This window comes from Elephantulus edwardii, unplaced genomic scaffold (assembly GCF_000299155.1).
Source record: "Elephantulus edwardii isolate Elephantulus edwardi_28Jun2011 unplaced genomic scaffold, EleEdw1.0 scaffold00093, whole genome shotgun sequence".
NCBI classification, from domain to species: domain Eukaryota; kingdom Metazoa; phylum Chordata; class Mammalia; order Macroscelidea; family Macroscelididae; genus Elephantulus; species Elephantulus edwardii.
In genome coordinates, this window is record NW_006399843.1 from 1,888,275 (window position 1) to 1,899,219 (window position 10,945).

The following is a 10,945-nucleotide window of genomic DNA, read 5'->3' on the forward strand; positions in this document are numbered from 1 at the left end:
TGTTGTTGTTGTTGTTGTTGATTGCAACCCTATAAACAATAGACCTAATGCCTTTCCATAGTTATTGTTGCTTCTCCAAGTTCATAGAGTTTCCAGAGGCATGTGGTTTAGGAAGTGGATGCCACTTCTGCTTCCCAACCTGTTTTACAACAGGGAGCTCCATCAAACACTATTTTATAACCCCATGGCAATAGGTTCAGCATCATAGCAAACCCAGGTTAGCTCATACAGCACATTGACAAAGAGTGATGTGCAAAGTGGAAGAATGTTCCTCCAGCTATAGCAGCACTAGTCTCATTTAGCAGTGGTTAAGTGTTGTCGAGTTGAATATGACTCAGAGTAAGCTTTGAACAAAAGACCTGAACTCTGTTCTATAATTAACATCATTACTGTACATTTATAAGAGAGTTTGTAGAGTTTCCAGAGGCAACTAGTTTAGGAAGTGGATGCCACTCCTGCTTCCCAACATGAATCAATCGGGAAGCTCATCCAACCATTGTACGTAATGGATGTGGGTAACCATCATGGTATTGACACAACTATGGGATATTTCTCAGCATCACAGCAACTCCAGGTTGTTCAGTACAGCAAATAGACAAATGATTGCTGTGTCTTTAAAAGAATATTCTTCTAAAATTAATAAATTTGACCCGAGGGCCTTACAGGATTTTAAAGTCATACCCCCAAGCAGGCCTCCATTCTTACCCTTAGTCTAAGGCTCAAGTGCCACCCGATTTTAAGGGGGGAAAAGAACAGTAACACACACAAAAAGGACCCCAGAAACTTCCCTTGCCTGACTGCCACCAAGATGAGACCACCATTGAGACTCCAGCCAGCCAACCAATTTCTAGAGTGGAGGGAGACTCCAAGGCCCCAGGCCCCAGGCCAGCCCATAGACCCATCGCCTCATCATCAATTTTAAAGTCACACCCAATGAAATACATAGGAAAATGAAAAATTGATGCAGTGGTAACAAAAAATAAAGCTTTTGTTAAAATCCATTATTTGGATAAACAAATATGATCATTTCTTCTGTCCTAAGAGTTTGCGCTAGGCATTAGAACAGGAGGGAAAGACTCTTTCCTTTAATCACCCATTCTTGAGGGTACTCAGTGGATCGCATACCACCTAAAACAACACCCTAACTCAAAAGTGTCAGAATAAAATGTAGTTCTTTTCAAGATCTTGGAAGCCCTTGCTTCTACCCATTTATGTTCTAAACTCTAGCATCTTCCACTTTACTTCAATTAGCTATTCTTGTTGTTCAGGAAAGTTTGTTATTTGTTGTTGTTGTTGTTTTCAAGAAAGTTTTAATGTGCCCTAATCAAATTCTTCTCCCAGTTTCATAGCAGTTGTCAAATCTTCACGACCCATGTAAGGCCCCTTTTCCCCCCTGTCTCACACTCTGCATATATTCTTCTTCCTCTTTTACAGAGGCGGGGGGGAATAGATGCAGAGGACAAACATCCAGCACTGTTGACTGCCCACCTACTGTTGTCAGACTTGTCTTTTATCCCTCTTTCCCCCACTCCAAATTAAGGAAACATATTTTTCCCTGGTCAAATATTTCCCTTTGTTCTGAATCCTGTTCTCCTCTCTCATCAAGTCAACTGCTCTGGCTCTTTCAAAAAATCCTCACCTCTCCCCAACTGTGGAAAAAAAAAACAAATTTCTTCAAACATCACTTGACTCTACATTCCTGTCTATCTGCTCTTTCATATACAAATTTTTTGAAAGAACTATCTATCCTCACCTTTCACTCATCCCACTCCCTCTAGTTTGGATTCCACCCACAGCACTTCACAGAAAACCTCTGCAAAGATCATCCACTGCCCTTTTGTGAAAAAAAAAAACAACCCTTCATCTTGTTTGACATCTTTGCAGTGATTGATAATCACCTCCTCCTTAAAATTTTCCTCCTTTAAGTTCCCTTTTCCTTAGCTACGGAAGACACTCCCTTTTTTATTCATTCTCCTATATTTTTTATTAACTTAGATCACTAAAGTATTTGAGTGATACTATCCACATTCACAGTTTCACTACTGGGACTTTACATTTCCAGCCGCCATCTCTCCCCCAAGCTCCAGATGTAGGTATCTAGATACTCACAGAGTACATATGCAGAGCATGTGGCTCTTTGCATAACCCATTTCAATGCAGTATACAAACTCCATGATGTCAAAGATATATTGTTCAAAATGTTTTTCCCAGCCAATGGTTAATTGTTTATTTTGTGATGAAGTATTTATTGTATTAAGGAGAGAGGATTAGGATTGGCTACAAGCCCTACCTTACTAGAAGGCACACATAAGCTCCTGGGAGCTCAATGCTAGCTCTTTCCTTTTTTCGGATGCCCACTTTCTAACTATACTGCAACTGATAGTCTATAATGCTCACCAGTCTCTGCAAAACCAGCCTGCATATCTAGTTGCATGAGTCATTTCACTGATGGGTCTGAGTCTCTGGAAGACCCTCACCACCAGCAAAGAGGAAATACAAGAAAGCAATGCATCCTTCAGGACCAGAGATTCTTGCACCAGTCAGACCAGGGCCTATGAGAGCTGCAGCCGTAGCAGTGACAGCAGAGAACCAGAAACCTGATAAGAGACAGGGCAGACCTTGAGACTCAGAGCTAAGAACTTTTGCCCAAGTTTGTTGGAGTGGACTGACCGAGGAATTAAATCTGCTACTAACCTGGATTATTATAACCTTTTGACTTTCCTTATAGGTTCTGTGTGGTCTATAAACTATTGAAATGAATTATGGACCCAGTAAAGCAGTATTACTGGTGTTGGGAGAAGTAAAAAGACATGGGGGGGAACTTGCAGGACGTGTCTGTCCTGATGAGAATTGGTTTTGTTGATGTTGTTGATAGAGACAGTTCCCCTTTGTGGAGTTGATGGAGGTCAGAGATGATCGACTACATACAGCCTTTGCCCTTTTTACACAAATACAGTATATTTTGGTTTCAGCAAGTTATTTAGCAGTTCTTTATATCTTCAAGTATTACAGAAACAATGACTAGATATCTGCACAAAATAGATATATGCCTTTTGAGAACTGGGGTCATTTCTTGTTCACCTTCGTATATCCAATGCCAGTAGAATGAATGACACCTAGTAAATTCTCAGTAATGGATTTGATCTGTTCCTGTCAAAAATTCAGGAGAAGTCTTCAATTTCCCTCTCCAACATCCTTTACATCACTGTCATAGTCCAAGCCTATCACTTGAGCAGGTTCTTACCCAACTGTACCTTCTCCATGGAAGGGTTTGTTATTGTTACAAGTGTTACACAGTTTCAACCATGACTCACAGCAAACCTATGAAAAAATCTGAAATTTGCCCTATCCTATACCATCCTCATGATCTCCCATATACTTGACACCAGGCACTGTGTCAATACACCTTGTTGAGGGTCTTCCTCTCTTTCTCTCACCATCCACCTTTCCAAACATGATGCCTTTTTCCAAGGTCTGGCCCCTCCTGATAACATGCTCAAAGTATGTGTATCCTTACCTCTAAGGAGCACCCTGGTGCAGTTCCTCCAAGACAGATTTGTTTGTTCTTTTGGTGGTCCATGGGATAGTCAGTGTTCTTCTTAGCATCACAACTCAAAGCCATCAATCCTTCTTCAGTCTTCCTTGTCCATTGTCCAACTTTCAGAACATGTGAAAATACCATGACTTCTATAAAATGCTCCTTAGTCTTTAAATGGACACTTTTGGTCTTTAACATGTTGGAGAGATCCTTGACAGCAGACTGCCCAGCGCAATATATCTTTTAATTTCTTGACCGCTGCTACCATGAGTATTGATTTTTGGATCCATGTAAAATGACATTGCTAACACATCAATCTTTTACACCATGTTGCCTATTAGTCCCGTAGTGAGGACTATTTCCTTCTTGATGTTGAGATGTAATCCACACTTAATGTAGTCTTTGATCTTCCACACTAAAGGGCTTCAAGTGTTCACTTTTTGCAAGCAAGGTTGTGTCATCTGCATAATGCAGGACGTTGATGAGTCTTCCTCTTATCCTGATACCATATTCTTCAATAGTCTAGCTTCTTAAATGATTTGCTCAGTACACAAATTGGACAGGAATGAAGATAGGACACAGCCTGATGGAAACCCTTCCTAATTTTAAAAGAAGCAATATTCCCCTGTTTTGTTTGGACAACTGCTTTTTAGTCTAGAACTCTGGTTCAAGTTCAGCTGTATTTACACTATGTCTGTTCTGTAGTGTGTTACTCAGTGTGGCTTTTTTAGTCACTGGTTTTAGCTTTCACTGCATGTCTGTATAGCTTTCTAACTGAAATCTAATCAGTTCCAATTTATAGTGACCCTTCATTGAGTTTCCAAGGCTATGGATTTCATAGGAGAATGGCTATCTTTCTCCCAAGAAGACACTCCTGAGTCCAGACTGTCGGAGATCTGCACCCTTTGGGTTAGCAAGGCAATTTACTACACACTATGCCACCACAGCTCCCTCCATAACTGAATAGGACTATCCAAATATGGAATGTCTGTACCTCCAAGGGGATTAGATAGTTTGCTAATAATGTGAATAAGGTAAATAGCACCTCTTGGGTTATTGTTGTTGATGATGTTATATGTCATCAAATCAACTAAAATTCATTGCGACCCTATGAACAACAGATCTGAACTCTATCCTATCTTGTGTAAACTTTAGTCCACTGGTATACTTAAGCACTGGTCCGGAGCCAAGAAGCAGAGCCCAACAAGGCTGAAGGTTAGAGGGAAGCTTGCTTACAAGTGCACCTGAGTAGCAACTGTCTTGACATAAGAATTTTACTAAATTCCACTTCTATTATATATTTGACAAGTCTGTATTATCCAGAGATTAAGCATTATCAAATTAGGATTTATTTGTCTACTATATACATACAAAATACATATACTACAGAAAAGTAAAACGAAAACACATTCAATACAGGACAATGGATAATTTGAAATTTACTAATATATACCACTGGAAGCAGGAGCAGCATCCACTTCCAAAATGGCTTGCCTCTGGAAACTCTATGTACGAACAGTGCTCAGGCTGTTCGTTCATAGGGTTGCTATGAGTCGTCTATGACTCGACGGCATTAAACAACAACAACAATATATACCAGCAAAACATCATTTGCAACTTCTATCTCCCCTCATCTCCCTTAACCCAATGAACAATAAAACCACTATAGAGGTCACAGAGATGTTTCACTATTTCATCTTCAAAGACAGAATATCTCACCAATTTTAAAAAGCTATTTACAAAGTGTTATCCTATAACCTCTACTTTTAAATACACCAAGTACTTCTAAACATTAGAAAGACTAGATATTTCAAATAGAACTTATTTGCCCACTATATACACAGCATTGTTAAATAAATTTCACACAAAAAAATAATGGTTGCAATCTCAGATAGCTTCTGAATATGTCCACTTTGGTCTTAAGCAGTTCCCTTCCCTCATTTCCTTCTCTCCATCACCAATCTAGAAGGTAAGTGCAAGTGTGTCTAATGATGAAGTAGAGACAGCTGAACAAACTCATCCCCAAAAGTCATTTACATAAGATAAAATTTGCTATGAAATCCACAAAAAGTACAAAATACGCTCACTTTACTAACTTTGCATTGTCATACATTGCCTACCTCTTTAACATTTAGAAACTAAATGTTACAAAATTAGGACTCATTTATTCATTATATACACTATATAGAGCAAAACAAAATGCATGTAACACACAGAAAAATGGATTTGTCTAAGATTGTTCAAGCATATGCAAGCATATTCTTTGTAGTTTCTTATCTCCCAAATTTTCCAAGCCTTTTAACAAATATAGACAGTAGTATACTGTTCAGAGATGTTTAACAGTCCCATTCCCCAAATACAGCATTTCTAATGACTTTTAGCAAAAAGCTATGTAAAAAAAAAAAGCACAAAGTGGTAGTTTACTACCTCTACTTTTAACATTACTTCTAAACATCTAGATAGTCTAGATATTTCAAATAAGGTCTTCTTTGTTCACTATATACATAGTGCATTATTCACAGTTTCCATAAACTGTACACATGTAACAAGAGTTATAATTTTAAAGTGTCTATCTCTATAATTTTTCAATATATATGCAGAACAGATAATCTGGAAGGCTGAGCTCTGTGAGGAGAAATGTAGCATAAGGATTGGAGGAAGACTCATCAACATTCTGCATTATGCAGATGACACAACCCTGCTCGCTGAAACTGAGGAAGATCTGAAACACTTACTGCAGAAGGTCAAGGCCTGAAGCCTTAAGTATGGATTGAAGCTCAGCATCAAGAAAACAAAGATTCTCACCATTGGGCCAGTTGGTAGCATCATGGAAGACAGTGAAGAGATTGAGATTGTTAGCAGCTTCACTTTACTTGGCTTCACAATCTTGGTACCAGCAGCCAGGAAATTAAAAGATCAATTGCACTGGAAATGTCAGGATACTGAAGAGCAATGATGTCAGTCTGGAGACTAAAGTGCACCTGATTTACTTGCTATGTGTCAGAAAGCTGGACAATGATCAGGGATGATAGAAGGAAAATTGATGCCTTTGAGCTGTGGTGCTGGAGAAGAGTACTGTATATACCAAGGACTGCTAGAAGAACAAACAGGTTTGTCCTGGAAAGGGTGAAATCAGACTGTTCTTTGGAGACAAGGATTCTGAAACTCCATCTGACATACTGTAGGCATGTTGAAAGAAGGTACCAGTCCTTGGAGAGGAACATCATGCTTGGAAGGGTGGAGGGACAGTACAGGAGAGGAAGACCCTCAATGAGATGGACTGACTCAGTGACTGGGGTAATGAGGCTAGGTGTGTCAGAGACAATACAATTGGCACAGAACATAGTAGAGTTTAGGGCTGTTGTACATAAGGTTGCTGTGAGTTGCAGGCAACTCAGTGACAGGCACATAACAACAACAACATATATACCGTAGTAGAATAAAATGTACACCCACCACAATGGTAGTAATATGAAAATGTCTTCTGAGTATAGCTTCTCTGGCATGGCCTGTCCGCCCATCCATCCTCAAGGCCTCCTGATCCATTTTCTCAAACCCCCCTGAACCAAAGGCCCTGTCACCCCTGCTGTGGCAACAATTCCATTTAGAGTCATTGTCAGAAGACATCTCTGACTTTTTAAACAAATGGGCATTTCCAAAACTGAGTGATTTCCTAACTTTTACTTTTATCAACCTCTTTACATTCCAAGGCCTAGAGGTAACAACAGTTTTCTTTTAAAAGGCGGGGAGGGGGCTTGAAGTACAGCTTCTTTCTTTTATTTACACAGGCCTTCCATTAACAGCCAGTTACCTTTACAGTGGGTGGTAAGCATCTCCTATTGGTCAGAGGTGGTATGTTAGTCCACTGTGTCTCTCTTGGAACGGCAAGATCTGGTGGAATGTCCACCGGCCGCCCACCCACCACTGCAGACTTCTGCACCCCCTATTGGCTGTGGCTCCACTCTCCTTCCAAGCCCTCAATGGCCCTAATCTGCGATAAGGTGGCATCTAGTCCTATTAGGGCAGAGCTGGGTCACCCCAGATCCAGCTCACGAACATCCAGATTGCACGGCCCGGGAAGGTGGCTGAGCTGGTGTTCATGAGGCCAGCCTTCTCAAGCTCTCTGGTCCTGGAGTTGAGGTGGCCCCTCGCTGCAGCCCCACAGAGTAGGGCCTTGAGGTCAGGAAGAGGGTTCACCTCAAGGCCAAGGCCAAGCCTGTGGGCAGGCACAGAGAGGGTTCTGGGTCTCCTCAGGGCAAAAGCTGCAACTCGGTCCCCCAGTTTACCTACTGGCCCAAAGCCCGAAGGCCTGCAGGGCACCAAGGTCCCCAAGAGCTGCAGAACTCAGACCTCTCTGCATCTCACCCCTTCTGCTGCCATAACTTCCAACTGAAGAATGATATCCTTATTTTTCTGACTTGAATTATATAACCTGTAACATCCCTAATAAGCCCCATTATTGTGAATGCTTGAAAGGTCCAAACTCATTAAAAGTCTAGAAGCAACACTAGTATGTAGCAAATACACTGTATTTAGAAAGTGCACTTTGGTGAAAGCAGGCTGAGACTCAGTTAGTGTCAGACTGGAACAAAGAAAAGAGTAGGATATTTACCCATTCTCCATTGGGGTAGTCTCAGCAGTTTGAAGGACCTGGAACTGTTTCCCATTATTTCAGCTTCTCCTGTTTTATTTCCTGGGGTGGGTTATAACCATAAACATTAGTCAGATTATTTACTATTTCCTGGAACACAGGGATGTGTTAGGGCAGGGTCAGAAGTTCAGTAACATGGAATCCCTTTTACCCTTCTAATTTTACCCTTCTAATGCTGTCTGGGTTCTACATGGCAACTACAAAGTACTGAGCCAAAGAGTAGCAGAGTGAGAACAGTTGGCATTAGAATTTCTAGAAGTAGATGCACCTTAGTCCTCAGGCTGACACTACTCCTCAATAATTTGGAGAAGCCCTTAACTGCAGACTTTCCCAGTGCAATAAATCTCTTGATTTCCTGACCGCTGGTCCCAAGGATGTTAACTATGGATCCAAGTAAGATGAAGTTGTTGACAATTTCATTCTTTTCTTCATCCATAATGATGTTGCCCATTGGTCCAGTGATAAGAATCTTTGTTTTCTTGACATTGAGATGTAATCAATTGAAGGCTGTATTCTTTGATCTCCTGCAACAAATACTTCAAGTCCTTCTCACTTTCAGCAAGTAAGGTTGTGTCATCTGCATAACGCAGGTTATTGATGAGTCTCCCTCTGATCCTGATGTCACATTTCTCTTAGAGTTCAGCTTCTCAAGTAATTTGCCCAACATACAGATTGAATAGGTATGGGGAGAGAATACAACCCTGATGCACTCCCTTAATTTTAAATCATATAGTGTTTCCTTTCTCTCATACAACAGACTCTTCGTCTAAGTATAGGTTTTGAACAAGCATAGCTAAGTGCTTCCGGATTTCCATTCTTCTCAGTCAGGTGGCTCTACAATCAACACTCTTGGTACTAACAGCCAGGAAATTAAAAGACGAATTGCCCTGGGAAAGTCAGCTGCCAGAGACCTCTACAAAGTACTCAAGAGCAAGATATCAGTCTTGAGACTAAGGTGCACCTGATTCAGGCCATAATCTTTACAGTTACTTGCTATGCATCAGAGAGCTGGACAATGACTAGGAATGATAGAAGGAGAGTTGGTGTCTTTGAGCTGTGGTGCTGGAGAAGAGGACTGAATATATTATGGACTGCTAAGGGAACAAACAGGTTTGTCCTAGAGAGGGTGAGGCCAGGCTGCTCCTTGGAGGCAAGGATTCTGAAGCTCCATCTGACATACTTTGGTCCTTGCAGGGACAACATGCTTGGAAGGGTGGAGGGACAGCGCAAGAGAGGAAGACCCTCCATGAGATGGATTGACTCAGTGACTGGAATAATGGGGGTAGGTGTGTCAGAGACAATAAGATTGGCACAGGATAAAGCAGGGTTTAGGGCTGTTGTACATAGGGTCACTATAAGTCACAGGCCACTAGACAGCACATAACAACAATAACAACAACAACCAGGTGGATCGACATGGTGACTGCTGCAATGGACTCTAATGTGTCAGGGAGTGGGAGGATGTCACAGGATAGGAAAGGGTTCTGATCTGTTGTTCCTAACATTGCTATAGGTCATACTCAACTCGACAGCACCTACCAACAACAGCAATAACTAATGATCTTAAGTATTTCTTCCTATGTTTGTTGGCTATCATTCATCTTCTGTGGGAAAATGTTGAACAATATTTTTTAACAATATTTTTTAAGAGATACTGACTATCCAGAGTCAAGAGTAGCACGAGAGAAGCAAAAGGCATAGTTCCACAGTGGAGTTGAGAATGTTTGCCTGGAATCTGAAGAAAGAATATAACAATGAGTGTATGCATGCTTGTCTTGTGCCAGAGATTAGCACTAAAATCTGTGGGGAGAAGTTAGAGGTGCACATGAAGACAATAGGAGGAAGTCTCCTTATTAAGGCAGGCTGTCTCACAATAGATTAACTTTCTGCATGAAGCAAGAAACAGTCTTAATGGCACCTGTCAAGTGTGTAGAAATTACTACATCAGATGGGGGAATGAATTTTTTATGACATTCTCTAAGATTCCTTTCAAATTTAGGATTCTAAGAAAATCTGTCATCTGAGAGGAGACACAGAAAATTTGAAATTATTTTCAATGTTTAAAAAGAATCACATGTTCTTCTTCTAGAGACTACCCATTATGGCTAAAATGAAACTTAAATTTATTAATGCCAGGACATCCTTTAAAAGAGTCAAAGTTTTGTTTAAATGATCTTGCCTTCGATTTCTGGTGCTGCTGGAGCAGGAAGTCCATAAGCAATGGCCTTGCATGAACAGAAAGGCATGTTCTCACCATTTAGAAAGTGGAACGGTTAAGATTGTATGTAGATCAACTTGGCTGCCTATGATTCCTTGCTTTGGCAGCTGCAATGCGACCATTCCCTTGATGAGGTTTGAGGGAGTGTTATTACTCCTTTGATGGAATTTGCTATGTGTGGCCAACTGGTTAAGGGGAGTTTCACTGATGGGCAGAGGAGCAGAAAGAACAGTGTAGATAGACTACAAAAAGAAACCTGGGGGAGCCGGCCTGCTTTTTGCTCAATATCCATCTTATATCTAGCTTATCAATCATTTCCTTGGTTCCGCCTTGCCTGCCAAGGATGGCTTTGTCAATCTCCTCAGCTTTATCATGGGCCTGGGACTTGCCTTCAGAAGAAGAAAGGGCACTCTCCTCCCTGGAATTAACTGCCTCTGAAAACCCACTGGAGGGTTAGTTATGAGTCATTCTGACTCCACGACACACAACAACAACTAGCTTCTAAGACATTACTTTCAGATAATTTCTTTATATATTA